Genomic DNA, 25,203 nt, shown 5'->3' on the forward strand with positions numbered 1-25,203 from the left:
GGAGAAGTCACAACAGACCCAGCAGAAATCCAGAGTATCATCAATACCTACTTCAACAACCTGTACTCTAATAAAATGGAAAACACAGAAGAAATGGACAGATTCCTAGATACATATGAATTGCCAAAGTTAAATGAAGAAGATATAGAAATTCTAAACACCCCAATTACAATGACTGAAATTAAAAATGTAATAAACCTGATGGCTTCACTGCTGAATTCTACAAGACATTTAAAGAACTATTGCTATTACTCTTTAAACTCATCAAGGAAATTGAAAGAGAAGCAAGGCTTCCAAATTTATTCCTGGAAGCAAGTGTTACTTTGATTCCAAAACCAGGGAAAGACCCAACTCAAAAAGAGAACTATAGGCCAATCTCCTTAATGAACATAGATGCAAAAATCCTCAACAAGATACTGGCAAACAGAATATAGAGGGTCATCAAGAACATCATACACCCTGACCAAGTTGGATTTCTCCCAGGGATGCAAGGAGGGTTCAGCATTCATAAATCAATAAATGTAATACACTATATTATCAGAGTGAAGGACAAACCAATATGATACTCTCAATAGATTCAGAAAAGGCATTCGACAAAATCCAACACCCATTCATGATAAAAACCCTACAGAAAATTGGAATAGAAGGTCTTTATCTCAACCTGATTAAGGCTATCTATGAAAAACCAACAGCCAACATCATACTAAAAGGTCAAAAACTGAAAACTTTCCCACTAAAATCAGGAACAAGCCAAGGATGCCCACTATCACCACACCTGTTCAATATAGTTCTGGAAACATTAGCCAAAGCAATTAGAAAAGAGAAAGAAATAAAAGAAATAAAGATAGGAAAGGAAAAAGTTAAACTGTCATTATTTGCTGATGATATGATACTTTACATAGAAAACCCAAAAAAACTCCGCCAAAAGACTACTAGACTTAATTGACAGATTCAGTAGAGTAGCTGGATACAAGGTCAACACTCAAAAAACAATACCCTTCTTGTACACAAATAATAGGTTCACTGAGAGAGAAATTAGGGAAACAATTCCTTTTACAATAGCATCCAAAAATAATGAAATATCTAGGAATCAATCTAACAAAGGAAGCAAAAGACCTCTACACTGAAAACTACAGCACTCTGAAAAAAGAGATCGAAGAGGATATAAGAAAATGGAAAGACATCCCTTGTTCCTGGGTAGGAAGAAGCAATATAGTGAAAATGGCCATACGTCCAAATACTTCCATAGTTATATAGATTTAATGCAATCCCGATTGAAATTCTAATAATGTGCTTCACAGAACTACAGAAAACAATCCAAAAATTCATTTGGAACCAGAAGAGACCTAGAATAGTTAAACCAATTCTAGGCAACAGAGACATGGCAGGGGGTATCACAATCCTCAACTTGAACCTATACTACAAAGCTACTGTGTTAAAAAACATCATGGTACTGGCAAAAGAAAAGACCTGAGGATCAGTGGAATAGATTAGAAGATGCAGAAACAACTCCAGACATACTCAGCCACCTCATCTTTTAAAAAAGAGCCAACCACCCTCATTGGAGGAAAGATAGCTTATTTAATAAATGGTGTTGGAAAAACTGGATTTCAACTTGCCAAAGATTAAAACTAGACCCACACGTATCACCATGCACTAAACTAAGATCAAAGTGGATTAAAGATCTAAATATTGAAACAGAAACACTAAACTTGCTGGAAGATAAGTTAGGTGGAACTCTTGAAGATATTGGCATAGGAAAAGACAATGAACAAACCTCAGTAGCATGGGAACTAGCAGAAAGAATCAACAACTGAGATCTCATCTTGTTAAAAAGCTTCTGCACTGCAAAAGAAACCACCAACAGAGATAAGAGACAACTTACAATGTGGGGAAAAAATTTTAGCAGCTGTACCTCAAATAAAGGACTACTATCTAGAATATATAAAGAACTGAAAAAAATCAGACCTCCCAAATTCAAAGACCCAGTTCAAAAATGGGCATCTGAAATGAACAGGCATTTCTCAAACAAAGAAGTAAAAGCAGCAAATAAGCATATGAAAAAACATTCAATATCACTGGTCATTTGAGAGTTGCAGATGAAAACAAAACTGAGATTCCACCTTACCCCAGAAAGAATGGCTGCTATCAAGAAATCAACCAATAACAAATGCTGGCGGGGTGTGGAGAGAAAGGAACCCCTCTCCATTGTTGGTGGGAGTGCAGACTGGTGCAACCACTGTGGAAATCAGTATGGAGATACCTCAAAGAACTAGGACTAGAGGTCCCATTTGACCCAGCTATTCCCTTGCTGGGTATCTTCCCCAAAGAATTAAAAGAATCATACCACAGTGATATATGTGCACCCATTTTATAGTGGCACAGTTGTAATAGCTAAAGCTTGAAACAGCCCAAGTGTCCATCAACTGGAAACTGGATAAAGAAGATGTGGGGTTTTTTTTATAAAATGGAGTACTACTCAGCCATAAAGAATGAGAAACTAGAATCATTTATAGCTAAATGGATGCATATTGAGGCCATACTCTTAAGTGAAATAAATAGGATACACATGTGTAAATATCAAATCGTTTCTCTAGTATGAGAAACTGAAAGTGTAAGTAAGGTTTAAAATGATTAAAATGAATAATTGATAATTTGAAATTGGAAGAAAAGTCCAAAGGGGTAGGGATGATGGGAGGGGTAGGGGAAAGTCAAGAAGGGAAAGGAAAAATTCTGAGAAAAGAAAAAAAAAATGGAAATGAAGTCTATGTAAATAGGGAAGGGTGGAGGGGGTGAAGGTGCACAGGTAATGGGGAAAAAATTAGAACAAAGATACATCATGTACCAGTACACTAACCCAATGATAAATGTAAATGTACTGCATACCTAAAATGTACCAATAAAAGAATTTAAGAATTAAAAACAAAGAGCAAAATAAAGGATTAATAGAAGGAAAAAAGGAGGTAGATCTTTTATCCAAGAAACTGAGAGCAAGGGAATAGAAGAGGAGAAGGAGGAGTAAAAAGATTTAAAATTTGTCATGTACATATATTAAATACCCATAATGAGTGTAAACATATGTCAAAAACACAAATTAAAAATAACAACAACAATAATAATGAACATGGGAAAGGGGATTTAGAGTCAGAGAGATAGAGGTAGGTGGAGAGGAGAAGGGGAGTAAAAAAGAACTGAAATGTGTTTCATATATGTATCTACTCCTTAAGATCAATGTAAACTTCACGTGCTGAAAAAAATGTAGTAATTAAATTAAATTTAAAAATAATTCCAACTCAAATATGATTTTTCTATATCACATATCATCTGTCTCCTGGAACCTCACTTGTTTGTCTAGGAAGGTAAGACTTTCACTTCTTTTTCCAAATATCTCCACAGGTACTTCAGTTTAGGTGCCTCCAGTTCAGATGGTCCTGCCCTCCTGAACACCTGGGGGTCATATCTGGGTTCCATGTGGTTGCTCCAGGTTGTACCATCTCCTCACTGTTAGGATGGAGAAAAAGGACTGGGAAGATGTGAGTGGAAGTGACAACCACCAGTCCTTCTTCTTCTTTCATACAAAGCTTGTGCATCCTGGCTCTGAGTCAGATGCATTCCTTCCAAAGTACAATGCCAGAATAATTAAAAGCCAAAGTAAAAATATTTCTGTCTTTGACAGCCTTGGAAGATATTTCTAACTTGCCAGTCTCTAGCTGCCTCCCTAATGTATAGGCCTTGCCTTCTATCCCATCAAATTTCCTTTCTCAAGCAAAGGGATGCCTGGAAGGCTCAAAAGTGCTCAGATTAAACTGCATCAGACAATCATCCACAGCATTTTCTTAAAATAAGAATTGGAGAAGTAATTTGTAGTGAAACATATGATAGGAAATGACATCAGTGGCAATCCTTACCCTCAGGTTCCTAGCAAAAATTAGGAAAGAGAAATGGAAGTGAAGTAGATGTATCTGTGATCCCCTTCCTATGTAGTTAGCTTGGTTGCCTGTGTCCCCTATAGAAAACCAACTGCTCCACTGGGGACATTCTGCCCATAGTTCTTTCCCAAGTTCAATGACTGCTTCTTTTTCTGAACCTTACAGTCTTATCATGGCAATGGCTCTACTTTACCAACTCTGAGACACTGAATTATCTCTTGTGATATTATACATCCTGTCCCTTCCAATGTAACTATCCCCAATATTAAGCTTCGCTCAAAGTGTCCTTTGATAATATATTATCTTTCCCTGCCTAATGGAGTCCTGTTCCCAGAAGTCTTACACTCTAGTGAGAAAGGATAAACAGTAAACAAACATATTATTACAGATTGTGCTAAGATCCATGAAGGAAACAAAATAGATAATATGAGAGTAAACAATAATCTAACTTAAACAGACTGGAGAAAGTAGTCCTGGAGAATTAGAAAGAGATAGAGGAAGTCAATTCTGGATGAACTGATGGTCAACTTGAGTGGGAACATCCAGCTGAACTGAGTCAGCATGGTTCTGGACATGGAAGATCCACCTGAGGATTGTTGACAATGGCATAAAAGGAGAACTGGAGGGGAAGATTGTATGCTGTTGATTTTCCTGGAGAAGCTTGCCACAGCTAGTTTTCCTGATAGAACTCGGCTATTTTCCTAGTCCAAGGAGCTCGGGTCCTTGCTGTCATCAGGAATGGCCGTTATTCAGCTCTGGTCTTTGCCTTGAGTGTCCTTCCCTGGCTTTAGCGCAGATCCCTTGGCCTTCTGGCACAGATGCTTCACCCTGCCAGTGCAGACTTTTTAGCTTCCACCACTGGTCTTTGAGGCTTCCTGGTGTAAATTCTTGATACAGACTTACATTAAACACTGCTGTGGGCTCTAGGCCTCTGGATGGACTCCTGGAGGACACAATTATAAGCTCTAGACTTTTGGCTGGATTCTGGATTCTTCAGGTCTCCAGCACATGGACAGATCTACTGCACTCTTCTGCATTTGACTTTTTGGGTGAATATTATATGATACTCCTATATTTATGAGTCCTGTATCAAATCTATTCCCTTGCAAACCACTGACTACAACACTAGGCAAGAAGGGAAGCACCTACAGAGGCCTGAAATGGGAGAGCGTATACTGTGTGCAAGAAAAGATTCTCAAGAAAGATACCAGGGACACACAATGGGGAAAAGACAATCTCTACAATAAATTGTAGAAAGCTGGATATCCACACAGAGAAAAATGAAATTAAGCCCTTATGTCAGACCATATATAAAAATCAATTCAAAATATATTAAAGACTTCATTATGAGGCCTAGAATTATAAACTGCCAGAAGAAAACATGAGGGAAAGGCTACATGATCTTGTTCTGGACAAGGATTTTTGTGGCTACAACCCAAAAGCACAGGTAACAAATGAGAAAATAGGCAAATGAGGTAGTAACAAGCTAAAAAGTTTCTGTTAAGCAAAGGAAATAATCAACAGAGTGAAGAGGCAACCTGTGAAATGGAAGAATATAGATAAATGGTTAATGGCAAAATATAAGGAATGTATCCTACAACTAAATTGTAAGAAAACAATCAAATTTTAAAATGTACAAAAGACTTGTCAGAAATCTAAAAGAAAAGGAATGGAGGGAAAGGGGAAGTAAAAAGGATTAAGATGTGTTATGTACATGTACCAACTCACAGTGAATGTAATCATTAAGTACTGAAAACATGTACTAATAAAAATAAAAATTCAAATGAAAAATAAAAACAAAAAGGCCCAAAATATAAAACAAAGGATTCTGAAAGCTTTTAACCATAAAGAAATGATAAATGTTTGAGTAGACAGATATATTTAACTTGTGTTAAACATTACACAAAATGTAAATGTATTAAAACATCATTTTACCCCATTAATATGTATGTCTACATTTTTATATACCACTTAAAATAAATTTAATAAAACATGTACAAAGGATCTAAGTAGACAGTTCTTTAAAGAAGATATACAAATTGCCAACAAACATATAAGAAAATGCACAACATCCCAAGTCAAAACCACAAAGACATATCACCTCACACATATTATATTGGCAGTTATCAAAAAGACAGCAGAATTGGCAAGGATGTGATAAGGAAACCCATGTACACTGTTGCTAGGACTGTAAATTAGTACAGTCATTATGGAGAAATGTATGGAGGTTTCTTTAAAAATCAAAAATAGAACTGAAATATGATCCAGCAATCCAGTTATATATGTGTGTGTGTGTGTGTGTGTATGCTATGAAATCAATGTGTTAAAGTGATGCCTGCATTCCTATGTTCTTTACATCACTATCAATAATACTGAAGATATGGGATCAACATAAGTGTTTACCAACAGAGAAATGGATAAAGAAAATGTGGTATATAAACACAACATAACTATTTAGCCTTTAAAAATATGGAAATCTTTCGTTTGTGACAACATGGATGAACCTTGAGGAAATTATTTTGAGTGAAATACACAGAGAAAGAAAAATCTCACTTAGATTCAGAAGCTAAAAGAAGTGAGTTGATAGAAGCAAATAATACAATGGTGCTTGCCAGGGGCTGGCAAAAGGGAGCCCCTGGGAAGCATCCAGAGAGATACTGGTCAAAGAACACAAAACTTCAGTTAAACAGGAGAAATCTATTTGTCTTAGTTACTTTCTTATCACTGGGACAAAACACCTCACATTCACAACTTAAAGAAGTTTATTTTGGCTCATGATTTCAATCCATGATCACCCAGATCCAAGGCAGAAATAGCATGGAAAAGGGGCATTGCAGACAAAAAGCTGCTCATGTTCTGACAACCAGGAAATAAAAATAGAAAAGAGAGGAGCTGGGAACAAGAATATACCATCACAGGTCACATCCCCAGTGACCACCTCTTCCAACCAGGCCCCACTTTCAACTCAGTCATTTGTGGGACATATTAGAACATAGTGACAATGGTTAAGAACAATATATTTTATACCTTGCAAACTACTAAAAGAGTAGATTTTACATGTTCTCACTACACAAAAAATACATAGTAAAGTAATATAATGATAAGTAATAGTTTGGTTTAACAATTCCATAATGTATACATATCTCAAAATACCATGTTGTATGTCATAAATATCTACAATTTTCACTTGACAACTTTTTTGTTTTAAAAAAGCCATAAGTAGCCAGGGATTTAGCTCAGTGGTTCTTGTGCCTTCCTCTCGAGCTCAAGGTCCCTAGTTCAATCCCTGGTACAAAAAAAAAAAAAAGCCATAAATAGGAATTTCATTTAAAAAAACACAAATAGCCAATAAACATTAAAATTTTGAGAGGAAAAAATAACAGTCTTGCTAAGTGGAATGAAATAGAATTGAAGAACACACCAATCTTATGGACAGGAAATGTCAAAAAATGCTGTCCTTGGTTTTTTTTTTAATTTTTAATTACATTTTCAATTTCATTGATTGATACTGGGCTGTGTAGAATTTTTAGGTCTTCTTCATTCAACTTTGGTAATTCATATGTGTCCAGGAATCTGTCTATTTCTTCTGTGTTTTCCATCTTATTGGTGTATAGGTTCTCTTAGATATTGATGAAATATGTATTGATGATCCTCTGGATTTCTGCTGGGTCCATTGTAATTTCATCCTTTTCATTCCTAATTGCATGGATTTGGGCCTTTTCTTTCCCTTTCTTTCTTTTTTTTTTTTTTTTTTTTTGATAAGGTTGGCTAAGGGTTTGTCAATTTTTTTTGTTCTTTCGAACAACCAACTCTTGGCTTCATTGATTCTTTTGTATCATTCTCTTAGTCTCCATTGCATTGATTTCTGCTCTGATCTTTATAATTTCCTCCCTCATATGAGCTTTGGATTTGTCCTGCTCTTCTTTTTCTAGAAGCTTGAGGTTCAGCATCAGGTTGTTTAATTGGGCTCACTCTGTTTTCCTCATATGAGTATTCACTGCTATGAATTTCCCTCGTAAGACTGCTTTCATTGTGTCCCATAGATTCCGATATATTGTATTGACATTATCATTTGATTGTAGAAATTATCTGATTTCTTCTTTAATTTCCTCTGTGACCCATTAGTTATTCAGAAGGGTGTTGTTCAATTTCCATGTGTTTATGAAAATTTTTTAAGTTTCTTTTGTTATTGATCTCTAATTTCTTCACACTATGGTGTGATAATACACAGGAGATAACTTCGATTCCTTTGCACTTACTTAAACATGTTTTATGAGTGAGTATGTGGACTATTTTGGAGAGTGACTCATGTGCAGCTGAAAAAAATGTGTAATCTGATTTTGTGGGGTGGAACACTCTGTAAACATCTGTTAAGTTCATTTGTTCAAGAGTTTGATTGAGTTCTAGTATTTTGTTGTTTATTTTCTGTCTAGTTGATCTATTTGTTTGTGACAGTGGGTATTGAGGTTCCCCCACTACTATTGTATTAGTGTTTATTTGATTTTTCATGTCCGTTAGTATTTTTAAAATTTAAATTTCCTTTAACTGATATATGAAAACATAAAAATTGTACCTATTGATTTAGTTCATGTGAAACCTCTATCAGCAGTTACCAACCACCATTTTTGTTTCAATTTCTATGAGATCAATTTTTAGGCCCCACACACAAGTAAGATCCTATGGTATTTGTTTTTCGATGCCTAGTTTATTTCACTTAACATAATGTTCTCCAGTTCTAACTATGTTGTTGCAAATGAAAGATGCCCTTCTTTTTAAGGTGTGATATTATTTTGTTGTATTTGTGTACCACGTTTTCTTTATCTATTCATCAGTTGGACACTTAATTCATTTCCATTTCCTGGCTATTGTGAATAGTGCTGGAATAAATATGGATGCAGATGTGTCTTTGACATACTAATTTCATTTCCTTTGGATATATACCCAATAGTGAAATTGCTGGACCATATGGTAGCTCAATTTTTTTAGTATAGTGAGCTTTAAAAAAGATTTTCTCAGCCCTAGAAATCATATATGGGCTTTTATCCTTCTTTTCCTAATTCCTCAGCCACTAACATATCATTTACCTAATGTTTAAGGAAATTTTTAGTTGCCATGTGAACCATGATTCTGATAAATAGACATTTAGAGAAAATCTTATTTTAACCAGTGCCCAAACAACTGGGCATCCAAACATTTTCCCTACACCACTAACCTTCACTACTTTTACAACTTAAGAAATTGTTCTTAATTCAAATACTCAATTAGCTACAATGCTCCAAAAGCCCTTCTTTCATTGATATCAGTCTCACTGGATACATTACCTCTGAGTACCATCCCAGGAATGTCATTTAAAAGCCCCATGGAATTCATCATTTTTAACAACAATTTAAAATCAGTGGCTTTGAATGAGGACTCAGAGGAACTGACTTTTCTCAGTCCTCTCTTCAGAGAAGGCCTCTTGTCATAGATCTCAGCCCCTTCACCTCCAATGTGTTTATTGGAGAGATGGAACTAAAAAACTATAGGGCCTACCCCAGCTCTGATGGTCTTTGGGGTTGGTTAGTAACCATAGACTTACTGGAAAATACTTATCCTTCTTCAAATAAAATATATCATTCCAAAGTACTCTGACCCAAGCGTTTAGAATGACAGCCCTTTCTCTATCCAATTCTTGGTCTGTATTGCTTCCTTGCCTTTTCTGTTTCCTTCCTAGGAAACAGCATACAGCACTCTTACACACAAGACATTCATCACTCATTCAGTCTAGCTTGAGAATTGACTCACATGTGATCACCAGTAACTTGCCATGATAGTTAATTTTATGCATCAAGAGTACCAGGATATTTGATCAAACACCAGTCTCAGTATTGATGTTAAGGTATTTAAGAAGATATTTAAAATTAGGAGACTTTGAGTAAGGCGGACTATTTTCCATTTATAGTTAGGCCTTATCTGCTCAGTTTCTGGCCTTAAGAATAAAAAGACAGAGGTTTCCCAAGGACAAGTGCCCTTGCACTTAGCTGCTACGTCAACCTCTCCACCCCCTGGCCAAGACCCTACCTGGCCAGTCTACCTACAGATGTTGGATTTTTCAGTCTCCAAAATCATGTAAGCCAATTTTTTAGGAATTTGAATCTAAAACTGCTTTATGAACTGTCTTATAGGTGTACAAATCAACACCTTTCTGTCAATAGTGAGGAGCATCTTTTCTCAGTGTCCACAACCTGTTCACTGTTCACTAATGAACACTACTTTATTTTCAAGCTATAGATTTTCTTTTGTAAAATGAGGATAAGTTGGCTATTCTGCTCACTTGAGAAGACTGGCACAAGAAGCATGAAAAAATCTTGCAGACATCCTATATAAATGGTGTGATTAACCAAGGGCAATAAGGTAAGCCTAACCATAGGTAATATACCATATGTGTGTGGGGGGGGATTAGGAAATATTAGATCTTCAAAAGGAAATATTACATTTTCAAAAATATACCATTTCTTGGTCTGGGGATTTAGCTCAGTGGTTCTGATTCCTTCCAACTCAAATATTTCACAATTCTATACAAGAAAACAAACAGAAATATACAGTTTCTTGAGAAAAAAGCATATTTTTGTGCAGTCTGTGTAAAAACCACAAGTCCATATTTGTATGAGTAATTTGTAGGTTTTGAAGGCTTTTCTTCCAATTTTTATTCAATTCATAAAGCCCTGAGAGGCATCAATATTTATTATGCTCCTTTTATAGTGAGGGGCCCTCCTAAGTGTCTTTCCTACTCAGAGAGTGTTCCTTTTGAATTCATCCTCCACATACTGTCAAAGTACTATTTCTCAAATGAAAATACACCCATGTCTATCTCTTAACCAGAACCTTTCAATGATTCGCCAAGGCTTACTGACACAACAGGTAGGCCCTACTACCTCCCAACTGCTTTCCTCTGGCTCCTTCCCTAGATTCATGCTTCAAACCACATCAATCCAATTGTAATTTCTCTCTCTTCTCTCTCCCCTCTCTCTCTCTCTCTCTCTCTCTCTCTCTCTCTCTCTGTCTCAGCAGTGAGTAATTGGAACTGTAAGGAAAGAAAATTTCAGATTAAGGAAGAACTCAGCAGTGTCGGTGATGCTATGAGGTAAAAATGGAGATGAATTGGGATGCTTTGATGATTAGCAGGCCCAGGTCCTCAAGGAATGCAGCTCTGAAGGAAGTGAGTGGTGGAAGCTAAAATGCACAGAGAAAAGGAAAAGAAGTTTAGTATTTAGGACTTGGTTGATAGGAAAGAACAGCAGAGAGACACTGAAATTCACATACAAGAAAGGACATCTTCATGACCAAGCTTTCCTGCTTCAGATAACTTCCCCTAAACAACCCTACCACACACATCCAGACTGGTCCTCCCATAGCACACTGGGCACCTACCTGTCATGGAATATACCATGCTGAATTAAAATTCTCTATTGATAGGTATCTTCATCTCATACATCGTAAGCCACATGTATGAATTATCTGTTGTTGCTGATAGAAATTACCACAAATCTAGGGTATTAAATAACTAAACTGTATTATCTAATCATTCTAGAAGGACAAGAATGTATTGTCTTGCCTTTTCGAACTTCTACTTCCCTTAACTTGTAGATAACTTATAGTCCTGATCTTTGCTTCTATTTTCATGTCTCCCTCTGTCTGAGTCTGACTCTCCTGCCCTGCCCCTCTATCCCTTGTAATGATCCTTGTGATTACATTGAACCCATCCAAATAATCCAGGAGAATCTTCCCATCTCAAGATTCTAATTTAACTCAGCTGCAATGGAAGGGAACATACTCACCGGTACAGAGAATTAGGATGTGGACATTTTGGAGGGACCATCAGTCTGCCTAACATATCACTCAAGAGCAAGAATATGTTTTAGTCATCCTTGTGTCCCAAATGCCAGAATCACAGCAGATGGTCAGGAAGTCAGCCCACTTTCTGTCTATTCTTTATAAGGAGGTTTCATATATTCTTCATTCAGTACATTTCTACCTGTTGGGGGCAAATATTGTTACTTGAGTGAAAGTACACTAGCTTAAAAAAGTCCAGACTCTTAATACCAGATTTCCCCATTGTTCAAAATGGGGAAATTGAGGTTCAAAAAGTCAAATGACTATGTCACATTTAAGTGGTAAAGTAGGATTTGAAACTCACTGTTTTTCTATCTTAATACATGAATACATCAGCATAGAAACAGATTGTTTTTGCTATATTAAGACAATAGGTCAAATTTCAGATAAGCATCTTACATCAATTAAGAGTGTAGAAAGGAGTGAATATTTGTAACAGTCTTTAACTTCTCCAGAGATTATAGAGATGGACTTATTTAATGAGGAACTCCAAAGAAATTCCTCAGTGAGTAATTTTCCTTTCACTGCATTTGATTTTCAACTGTTTATTTCCACAGGAAAGAATAATCCATGACCTTTTGGATTTTTCAGTACCAAACATAGGCCACACTTCCCTGTATTGTGTAGTTTGGGTAACTACTGACATTGGCAAAAGCCTCTGTCCAGATGAGGCTGTTTTGTGTCCTCTCTGGAAATTTCCTCTGGTGCTCACACTGCCTGTGGCTGGCTATGTTGGACCACAGAGAATAACCCTGGCTGAGGCCACCATTGTACTTTCTAGCTCTTAAACCTTTGAAGCTGTATCTTCCCAGCAGAAACCCACACCTCTGCTTCTTTATTTTGGCATAGAATATCCTTGTCCTCATAACAAATCCACTATGAAGGATAAATCTTGCAGGAAATGCAACAATGCCATTCTAAGCCTTTAAGTACATGAAATTTAAACCAGGTACTTGTAAAATTTTATTTTCCTCTCAATGCACTATTCTCTAGTCCTCAAATCATTTCTACTTAGTTCACACTAGTTTTAGTAATACATATTGCTATTAACTATATTTAACAATGCTTACAAACTTCAAATATCTTGGATAATCTTAATATTTATTATTATGATTATATTTTAATTTTATATCCTCACTTCAAATTAGCCCCCTTTCTCCTGTATTTCATACATTATTATTCTACTTTCCAATTGCTTTGATTACAAAATTGAAAATTTAAAAATTCCTTTTTTTCATCCCTGTAACTAATGTCAAATGTTTTATCTGTCTTTCATTCTTTTCTCCTTTTCCAAGCCATTGTTTCTACCTCCTTAAAAAAATAATATAATTTGGGAGAATTGACAGTTGCAGTGCCTCACCCCACCCACACACAAACAAAACATGCCACCTGGCACAGGGAAGGGCAAGTGACAGGCCAGGCCAAACATAGCTTGGATGTAGCAATGAAATAGGCTCACGACCTTAACCGAGCCAATCAGAATCTTTCACTGGAGTTTATATGCATCAAAGCATGGAAAGAAAGTTAACACTTGTTCCTCAATAGTCACTGAGATGGAAAGATCTTCAATAAGACAAGAATCTGGAACAATGAATAAATCATGAGCAACCTTGGTCATGCTACATAGTGAGAAATCTCTGCCATAAAAGAGAAGAACACCATTAGACAAAGGAGAGCAAAAAGAGCAGAGATGCTGAGAGATGGCCCTGAGGCCAGCCCTGCCTCATTAACTGTATATACACAAAGCAGTGAATCTTCTGTTTCCTTAAGTCAATTTTAGTTGGATTTTTGTTACTTGCAAATAATTCTCAGCTAATGCATTCTTTTCTCCCAGTGCTTCTCATTTTCTTCTATTAGATCCAGAATATTTCATAAAACTTTGCATCTTCTTTAAAGATAATGTTAAACTCTAAATTATTTTTAACAGACTTAAAGTACCCCCAAGTCTATCATGGATAGAAAAGAGTTGCATTTTTTTGACATATCCTTTCCCGGGATTGGGTTGAGACTTCCTGGAAAATACAGCCTCTAATTCAGCTCCTTACATTCTGGTAGGATGCACATGTTGAATACTAAACACCATTATAGTAATTGATGTACAGAAAAACTCTGGCTGTCCTAATGGGCATCCTCTGGAGTCATTAGACTTCTGGAGCAGTTCCAGATTCAAAAAGGGCTTAGAAATTGAACAAAATAAAGCAAAAGCCTCTAGGAAGTAGAGAACCAGTTTCTGAGAAACATCAATGAAGGAGCTGAGGACCGAAACTCATTCTATGACTATAAAATGGAAGGAAAGATTTCACTGCATACAATACCTGTGTATCTCATTATCCAAGAAACATGAGCACAATGACAAGAAATGCAAAAGACTAGAAAGCAGGAAAAAAGACAGAAAGTGACAAATGTGAACAACTGTGGAAGCAGTGGTGAGGATGGACTTTAGGAGGGCTACCAGCATAGTGAGCAGCAGATAATCTGGCACTGTGGGAGAGGCCCACTATGGAAGATAGCTAAGTGTGGCCAAAAGAGAGTCCTGGAGGGTGCCAGTAGCACAGAGTAGTTTCTAACTATATATTTGTGGTACATACTGTTAACATTCCTTGTGTAGAGTTAGTATATGCACATGACACATTTTAATTCATTTGTTCATCCCCTCCCTCCCTCCTCCCTCCATTCCTTAATCCTTTTCCCATTTGAGAAAGATCTATCTCCCTAGATCCCATTATCTATCTTTTATTTTGCCTTTTATTTATAATTTGGGTTTATCTACAGGAGGTGGGGAAAGAGAGAAAGCCAAAAGTCACCTGACCCATACCTAACACTTCTTGAAACACCCATGGGGATATTCCCTGTTCACAGCACCAAGGCAAAAGTAAATGACAAAACTCAGCCTTACCAGTAAGTTTTCCAGTACTGTATTATAAACGATAATCTTGCACCTCAGTGAAGTCATTCCTTAATTTAAATTGTACTTTTTAAATGAAAGACAAAGTGAATAAATAAAAAATGTATTTTATTATCTTAAGAGAGAAAATAAAGTCTATTATCCATTTTCTGTAGACCACTGTGCACGTGGTTGTCTGCAGAGCTGTTGGAGGAGATGCAATGGGCAGGTACCTATGCCAAATATGGATAAAAATTCTGATATGGGAAAGAATTTCCCAAATATCTCTTCAGAAAATCAATCAAGAAGAAATTAAAAAAGAATTTCTAGTGGGCACTAAGAAGTGTGCTCTAGGAGAAGCAATGTATGGTAAAAAATCTTGAGCTTTTCCTTTCTATTTTCTTTGTATTTCTCAAGGCTTTAATGACTTTTGTTAACCATTGCAGCCTATCCTCACTGACAATTTTGGGAATTGAGGAAGGTGACCATGTCCACAATGGGACAAAAAAGTTCAAGTTAAGCAGAAAAACTGTAAGAATCTGGTTATAAGATACCAAAAGGTATGCCCATGCACAGGGAAGCCACATGGAACCCAATGGCCAACTGAAGGAAGAAACCATAACCAGGATAGATTTGTGAAGCCTTGGAGATTCTAAGGAATCATGTTTGGGGAGCATTATAAGAAATTGCACCACTGCACCTTCTATGCATATGGAAAGGATACTTATGTTTTTATTATTACTACTACCATTATCATTTTTATTCAAAGTAAGTGTGGGCTTAAAGGCTGGAGAACTTGAGGACACAAAGTTAACATTGAAAAGCCAGGGGAACACTCATGCAAGCAGATCAGCACAATATTACTTATCTACCCTCTGTGATATTGATGCTCAGGAGACAAAACTACAACAATTTAAGCATGTAAACATTAAAGATGTATCTTCTGTAAATTGAAGAATTTTCACGCTTTTATATTTCCAATCATATAACATCATAATTATCCTATTTCCAGTTTATGCTCAATGAAAAATAATAATGTTTTAGGAATAATCAAAGTTGATTAATCATGTACATTTTATGAGGGATAATTTTATTTAAAACCAAGGTATAGCATCAGTAGGCTAAATAGAGTTGGGGAAAAGAATTATTAAATCACACTTCAAATCAAAACAAGTGAAAGAAAAATATTGTGAAGATATTTTTGCTGTCAGGGATGCAGAATTAAGAGAAAAAAATGAACTGTGCACATGAGAAAATATCTCATACTCATGAGGATACATCAAAATTTTCCATCATACAAATATTATTATTGCTTTAAGATAAGTTATTGCAAGACTATTAGACTGGTTATGCCTAAAGCATATGAAGTCATTCTGCAAGTCAGATGTGTAAGAGGCAAGCCTGGAAATGTAGAATCCAAAACACAACTAGAGGGTCTTTTGAAACATGAGGATGGCAGAGACTGCCTTTTGGTCGGGGGGGGGAGCTATTATTGAACCCACTGATTTTAGTTGGATGTATTGGTTCCTGGAATGAAGATTATATTTCCTGGTCAACTTTGCAGTTAGGTACAAATATATGATCAAGCTCTGGCCAATGAATTTAAGTGGAAATGGCGTGTACAATTTTGAAAACTGTCCTAAAAGAGAGAAGGCATGATTTTTCTTTTTTCTTGTTTCTGTTGGCTGATGTGGGTAATAACTGATGCATCAGCCAACATCTTGCTTTACAATACTCCTAAGGGATGGCAGAGAAGAAAACTGAAGTAAGCTTGGGTTCCTGACAAATGCATATCACCCCTGGATGCTGACCTCCAGTTTTTAGACAAGACAACAAAATATTCTACTTTAAGCCACCATATTTGGGTTTTCTTCCACAAGAAACTGAACCCTATCCTTACAAGGGAAAAAGTAAATCAGTGTCTTTCTTTCCTGGCCTGGACTTCAAGGATATAGATTTCTAATAAAGTACTTGTAGATAATATATTTTAAAACTTATAATCAATTCATGGAGATAGGCCAGGCACTAGAAATTTAAAGATTTGGATAATTAATTTCTTTATCTGTGCAGCAAACATCTAATGAGACAAATTCCACAAGACTCATAGCAATTTAGTTATTTCCCACATTGAGTTTTTCCTACTTTCTATATTTGTTTCCCTGCTTTTCTCCTAAGGCCCTTAGCAAAATTTGGCTGTTTTCTTTTGCTTGGGACAAAACTGAAAGAAAAAAAAAGATCTCCTGTTGTTTGCATACTCGTGTGTAAATAACAGTAGAAACAAGAAATTCCTAAATGAGTAATTTCCAACCCTACTGAAACAATAGCACATTTTTAGAGTAAATATTGTATAATCTTCCCTTTTTTTCCTAAAATTCAGAGATAATATAGCCTGTTTGCACATGTAAAGAAATTAGTATAAATCCCAAACTATATTTAAAAATCCCAAACTATATTTAAAACAAAAATTAAAATATAGTTGATAATAACATAATGGTTTATTTTTGTTGTTTTGTCTTTGTTTTGTTGTTGTTTGGATTTGGGGGTTTTTTGTTTGTTTGTTTTTTTTGTTTTTTGGTACCAGGCATTAAACTTGGGACCTTGAGCTTGAGAGGCAGGCGATGAAACCACTGAGCTAAATTCCCAGCCCGTTTTTTTTTTTTCTTTTTATTAGTGTTTACCCCTGTTTTCAAACTGTTCCCAGGGAACAGGTACCTTGAAAGATGATAAAACTTCTGGGTCACTATGATGTCATTTCATTCCCTATCAAAGAGTTTTTTCTTCCAATGACAACCCTGAATTTCTTGGTGTTATTTTTCTCAGGAAACATAGTACTTTCATATAGCAGTGTTATATCAATGTGTTTAGCAAGCAAATTTTCTTCTCATATCTGTTATATTCAAGAAAAATTATAGTCTAATTGTTTAAGAAACATTAAACAAAATTGATTTTTTTCTTGCTGTAGGACACTTCAGAGCTTGGAAGATGTCACTGCTCTATGAACCTAATTCCCAAATGTATTTCATCACAGAATGGTTTTTCACTGGAACATCTCTTGGGTTCAGTTTTTCATGGAAGAAACTTAGAAAACATTGCTTTACAGCCTGTCAGGGAGCATATCAACACAGAAAAAAAGAGGTTTTTTGGAGGATCAGGAATCTATGAGTGCAAGAGCAGCCTTTAATTGACTGATTTCTTGCAAGGAATTGGCCATGTTAGCCTGCCCTGGGAGTCATGAATTCAACCATATTTCACTTGATTTTCATGAATGATTAAAAACAATCTCATATCAGAGACATTTTCAGGACAGCACAATTTTAATGCTGCTGGTGGACCTGACATGAACTTGAGCTCATATTTCACACCATGTGCATCTATAGCTATTTTAACAAGACATCACAAAAATGATCTGTGCATAATATTGACAGTGAGGCTTTAGAAAAAGATATATGTTGTTCAATATCTTTAAAGAGTATGTTTTACTACCAGCATTTATAATATTAATATTGATCATTTCTGAAGTTCCTGTTTCATATAAGGCCAATTCTACAATCACTGTTGCACTTCATTCATGCAAGACATCTGTGAGCTATCTTTAGTCCCATCTTACAGATAAAGAACCTGCGGGCCCACATAGGTAAGTGCCAATGTCACAGAAAATTTTAGTTGCAGAACTTGGACCCAGCTCAGGTCTATCCTGCTCTGAAGCCCATGTTTTTTTCCATTGCCGCCCTTAATTGAGGGAAAAATTTTAGAACATTTTCCACTTTAAAAAGAAATCAGTTACAGCAGTTATAAGTTAACCATCAGCCATCAGGAAAACAGCTATTCACAAGTACCCAGAGTCATTCATTCCTTGAGGGTGCCAAGACCACAGCTTAGTGCACACATTTTAGCTGGCAAACCTACTCTGAACTGCTAAAAAATGTCCAGATCTAAAATACTGTCATGTTTTTCTTCCTGCCTCATTATTACCTGGTTTAAACTTCAAGGTGTGTTGTTTGGAAACTGCTTGTTTCCAGTGACTCATTTTGAAATCACTGATTTCATCTTCCTGGTTCTTTGCAAAGTCAGGAAGAGAGATCAACACCACATTATTTTCACCTTCAAACACACTTGGCCTGTAACCAGAAGAATCCAGAACTGTTATTGTTAAATCATTGAAAAATGTGTTCTTATTTAATGTTTTCACAAGAGTGGAAATCCATTCTAAGAACAGGGCTCCCTGCTTGCCATCACCTCTACCCACCAGAAATTTTTCAACCAACATGTTTGGATATGATTCACCTAATTAATTGATACAATACATAATTATTAAGCATGCACTTTCTAGCAGACACTGTTCAACATTCTAAGAATTCAGCAGAAAGACGGATAAATCTTTTCTCCTTACAGTTTGTACTCTAACAGGAGGAGTAAGATGATAAACACAAAAACAAAAATGACCATTCCAGATAGTAAAGCAATCTGTGAAGGAATATAAAAGAAGATGGTATGGCAGAGAGCAATTGGAGTGAAAGGCTTCTTTATACTGGGTGCATCAGGGACAGCCTTTCTGAGGAAACACTGGAGCTGAAATCAGAATTGCCATAAGGAGACAGAATTGACACAATTTGAAAGAAAGCATGTTCCAGGTGTGAAGAATAGACTTAGCATGAGAACCACACTGGGGAGAGGATGGAGAAAATAGAAAAGAGGCAGATATAGCTAAGAAGTAGCAAAGGAAGTCAAAAATAATAGAAGCTGTGTTGAGTAATTTAGATTTTATCCCAAGCACAGTGAAAAGATTTTGAGGGTACTATTTGCATAGTTGATATAGGCTGGCAAAAATGGAACAGAAAAACCAGTTAGGGTTGGTTGTAGTGGTTCAAATAAGGAAAATAATGCTTGGGCTGAGTCGTCCAGTGAAGAAGGGAGCAGGTAAGTATCTGTTAAGATATAACTGCCAGAAATTGACGATAAATTGCATGAGGTAAATGTAAATGACTTCTAGAATTTTGCCCAAACAACTGAGTTGATACTGGTAACATTTTCTTAAGAAGAATGACTTCTGACCACCAGTCTGACTTTTGGACCCTTTAAGCAACTTTCATCTCCTCTTCAGCCCCACCCAGCACTATTCATTCTCCTTTTACAAATATTTATCTGCCTTCCCATTCCCCTTAGGGCCTTGGTTTCAATCAATAGCTAACAAATCAACCCTTGCTGTTTAAAGGTTTACTCATCTCCGGGTGTATATCTGCTTTTTGCTTAGGAAACTGAAAAAACAACTTTTGGGGATCAAATAAATGACTCTCGAATGGTAGTGTATTATGTAAAACCTTCCTAATCTCAACACTATGCTGTATAAAATGCTTTTTCATCTTTTCCATCTTAAAAAATTTCCTTCCTAGAAAACTGACACATCTGACAATATGGATGAATCTGAAGGACATTTTGCTAAGTGAAATAAGCTAGTCACAGAAGGACAAATACTTCATGATCCTACTTACTAAGTGATAAATAGAGAGAAGGCAAACTTAAAAACAGAAGGTATTATTGTGGTAGGAGGAGAGAGAGAAGCAGGAAGTTGTTTTTCAGTGAGTATAGAGTTTCAGTTTTGCAAGATAAAGCAGTTCTGGAGGTAGATGATACAACAGTGTGAATATATCTAACATTTCTCAACTGTACACTTAAAAGTGGTTAAGATGGTAAGCTTAATGTTATGCTAAACCACAATTAAACTTAAAAAATGTTAAAGGTAAAAGCCCAAGTCAGGGAGATTTTGAACACCAAAAAGATTCAACATACTATGGCTTTGAAGATGGAGGAAGACACACAGTGAAGAATTTATGGGACCTCTGGAGGATGAGCTCAGCCAGAAATCAGGAACATAAGGAAATATAGAAAACTGAATACTGCTAACAATCTGAAAGACCTTCAATGTGTATTCTTCCCTGAGATCCTTTAAATAAGAGCCACACTAACATCTTAATTTTCACTTTGGGAGATCCCAAGCAGAGAATCCAGTTAAGTTATATTTAAATATTTTATTAAAAATAAATGAATATTTTAAGTCACTAAAACAATCCTATTCCTTTATCTTAAACCTCTCCTTTCCATGAGCTACCATCTCATCTCTTCTTCCCTTGCCAGTCACACTCATGGGTATTCCATGTCTTCCTCTGCTTTTAAATTGACTCTTCTTTCTCCTAAGTTATCAGTGACTCCTTTGAGAGTCCAGTCCCAAAGGGCATTCTAAAAATTTTATCTTACTTGACTTTTGTGGCATTTGAAGCTCCTGATTACTTTATCTATTATGAATTTATTTCCTCTTTGGGTTTCTGTAACCCAGTCTATGCCTGGTTTCCCTCTTGCTGCTTTTTCCACATTTCCTTAGTACCTCCTGCTCTCTCTAATGAATTTCCAAATTTATTGTGCTCAAAGGGTCTATTGTTTACCCTAGCTTTTTGCACCATGTGCTATCCTTGAAGAATTTCATCCACATTCACAACTTTAAGTCTTAGTCATAAATACATTATCCATTAACAAACATGTTTCTGTGACTTACACCCCTTGGCTAAACTCCAGATCTATATATTCAACTGTGCATAGACACCTTTGCTTAGTAACCCCAAAGACCTTCACATTCATTTTGTCCAAATCATCTTTCCTTACCAAATCTGTATGTTTTTATGCAATTGCCACTTCATTTTCAAAATTTAGTCACTAAACTAGAAGAAAATAGGTATTGTGCATACTCCTTTTCACCTCTCACCATCTTTTTGAAAATCTAACTTTCCCAATCATAATAAACTTTACCTCCAAAATAATACTTGAATCTGCCTCATACCTTATTATATCTACTGTTGCTTTCTTAGTATATTTTAATCACTTCATAGTTGATTACAGCACTAGCTTTTTGTTTTCCTTTCTCCTAAATAGCTACCCTATTTCCAGATTTCTCCCCTGAAATTAATTCTCAACTCCAGAGTTGTCTTTCTAAAATGCCAATGTAATACCACTTTTCTCAACTAAACTCCTTTAATAGCTCTGCATTTTTTCAAGATAAACCTCAAATTCTTTTTCTTAGTGGGCAATGTACCAGATGATATGACACTTGCTTAAGTCCCTAAATCTTTCTCCCTCTAGGAACCTTTCATTCAAGATGATCTAAACAAGGAGTTTCTTTTCTTCTTTCCATTGAACATGTTATGTCTTTTGTTCATAATTCACCAAATCAACATTCAAATTTTAGCTCCATTATCACCCTCTCATAAATCTGTGATGGTATCACAGTTGTATTTTATGTTCTTCTTTTTCTCTGTTAACCTGCACCATGCAGAAAATGATAGCACTCTTTTTTTCAGAGCTCCCATTGATAGTGATTATTGGTCTTTCACCATTAGACTACACTTCTTGAAGATAAAACATGGACCTTTTTTGACCCTGTATACCTATATCTAACACAGTCTCTACCACATATCAGAACAATAAATATGCTTTAATGTATGCATGCATAAATAAGTTCTCCTTTGAGTCACTTTTCAGTAAGAATTAGTCATATTTGGAAAATCATCCCAACACAAAAATATTCGCCAAGCTGGTTTAATAATAATATTTACTATACGTTAGATATTATACACTTTGTCTTTGGAATTTCATTTGTACTTAGACCATCCCTAGAACACTTACAGAAACATAAATACTATAAACATATGCATATTTTAGGTGAGCAAACTGAAGCACAGGAAAATCAAGTAATTTGTCAAAAGTGAAACTATAGAAAAACAGTATTCAAAACAGATTTCTCTGACTCTATTACACTAAATTCCCAACCATATAAATAAGCTGAAGAGAAGGTCTAGATTTCAAATTAACTGTCAGACAATATACTGCACCAAAATTTGAGTTTAGAAAATTCAACAATCATATCTGTATACGGTAAATATGTGAAAGCTAAAACAAAAAAAAAAAGTCAAGGTTTTTTTCTTTCTTTTTTTTTTTCAACAGAAATTAACATACCTATCTGGTGAAATAAGCAAACAATGATCTTCCTAACTCTTCTAACCATTGTTCATGTGTGTTCAAATTAAATACCATAAAGCAGGTTGTACACAATATTTTGAAAAGTAGCCTTTTTCCTAACCACACTTGAAATTTTTACATTTTACAACAGAATGTAACAGGAGCTCTAATACACAGAAGAGATTCAATGAATCTGTGAAATGCGAAAAGTGAGAATAAGAAAGTGGCAGGTTGAGCATTCAAGGCTCTGAGCCCTGTTGCAGCTTCCAGCTTTACAGCATCGCTTTAATTTCTTCTCTTACTGTCTTACAAGATTTTCTTTAGAAAAACAACTATATTTTCTGGGAGCACTGAGCTGTAGATCACTATGGCCAGGCCTCACACGCTTCCTCCCGCGGATGAGGCAGGGCCCTGCGGGAGGAGAACAAGCGACAAGAGGGCTTGGAGCAAGGCCTGGCTGAGAAGAGAACTGTCCATCCTGGCACATTCGCCAGAAAACCAAGCATGATGTCCAGTAGAGCTTAGCTACTCTCCTGGCTCCAGTTACAGACCAGCCCCTTTTACCTCTACCACTATAAATAAATGTGCGGCCATTTGCTTGGTGGTCTTTTCCTCCCATCAGGAGTTAGAGCCCCACCTGGCCCTACCTATACTTTATTATATCTCTGTCTGTCTTTCTTAATCTCTCACCGTCATTTTTCACTCTGTGAACCCCATGGGCCGTGGCAACTATTGATTTAAATAAAATTTAAAAATTATTTAGATTATGAAAGCAAATGTTCTGACTTTGTATATGGGTGGATTTTCCTAAGATATTTTCTTTTTGAAGAGTTTCCTTTTGTACCCACCTTTCACAACTGCTAAACCCTCCCTCTTTTGGTCAACAGATTGTCTCCTAGATTTTTTGAAGACCATAAGTCTAAAATGTAAAAATAAGCTTATTTTTTAAAATTATAATGCAACATTTCAATTTAGGCATAAATATTATGTTTGAATTATTTGAATAGGATTTTCAAGTAGATTACTGCTACATAACAATGAATCTGGAGTTACGTTCCCTGTGTTTACATCTAACTCTGCTACTTTCTGATTGGGTAACTTTAGACAAAGCAACCTCTTTGCACCTCCATTTCTTTTTCTGTGAAATGAAGTTAATAGATGCTACTTTATTTTGCAATGGTAAGAATTATGTGTATTAACATATGTAAAGTTCTTTGAAGACTCTTGGCATATTGTGTGAGTTCAACAGTTGATAATTGTTATACTATTATATAGGCATCCAATTTTAGGGTACCTGGACATTATCCTAAAGGTCAGTAGTTTTCCTAGGCAGCCCCATGAAAATAAGAGTTGTATGATTTTTCTCTCTTTAGCAGCCTAAAGCAACACATTATATATTAGTTGTTGCCTCTATGGAGACTCACTGGCAGGATTGCAAATTCTTTCCTGACCAATCATTATAAGACTTTGTTACTTAGGAACCCAGAAGCTTCTAGAATGATGCACATTCATTCTCTCTGCCATATATGTACTGTTTCCTGCCAGGGGAAATAAAGCCATAATACTTTATTTTCCTTCAGGGTCCTCCTTTGTCTTCTCCATTGGATCAGAGGAAGATGGAACATGGCCTTAAACTTTAATTCTGCTTTACTCATATTAGGGTTCAGAGTTGGGATAGCATCCATGAGAGACTTTCAATTTAGAAGAGAACCAGCTGAAATGAGTCTAACTAGAGCACCACAGCAAGCAAAGAAAGACTACATGGAAATTATTGGTTTACACAAAACCTCTCCTGCTCCCAAATTCAACTCCTTTGAGAGAAGAATTATAATGTTTGAAATGATTGATTACCCAACAAAGACAATATTACCTAAAGGTAGAAATTCTATGAATTTCCAACATTCTCAGAAATTCCAGAATGAGATGAAATTAGTCATCAAAAATTGAAAAGAAAATACTTTGGTCCATCTGCATAGTAAGTTAGCAAGTTTGACCCCGCTGTGATATAACTGAATATGCACTGTGGTATGAGAACATTGACTGTCAATTTTTCAGACTGGAATTAGTAAAGGCTTCCTGCGGGAATAACATTTGAGGTGAATTTTTAAAAGAAAACAAAAATTATCCAGGTATGAAGAAGAAGTATATTTCAGGAAATTTTTTTAAAATGTCAAAGAACACTGGAAAAATTAAGTATAGCATGTTCAGGGAAAGTAATGTTGTCTGAGATAAGGACTTAGTTTAGGTGCAAAGAGAAATCAAGTTAGACAGGAGGCTTCAGAGCATTGCTTACAACTATAAAGTTTGTGTCCTGCAAGGGCCTCTAAGTGGTTCAGGGCTACATACAGCCCTGTATACTCTGCAGCAGAGAGGATGCAGCCACTCTATTATTCACACAAAGGCATGATTCACTCCCTAAACCTTAAATCACCAGGCTTCCTATGCCTACAGGTTGAGTGCCTTCTCGATTTTACACAAAGGCACCATGTAAATTAGCAGAGATTCTTTGAAATA

This window comes from Heterocephalus glaber, unplaced genomic scaffold (assembly GCF_053883595.1).
Source record: "Heterocephalus glaber isolate CG9 unplaced genomic scaffold, H.glaber_assembly_v1.0 deba00001429, whole genome shotgun sequence".
Lineage (NCBI taxonomy): Eukaryota > Metazoa > Chordata > Mammalia > Rodentia > Bathyergidae > Heterocephalus > Heterocephalus glaber.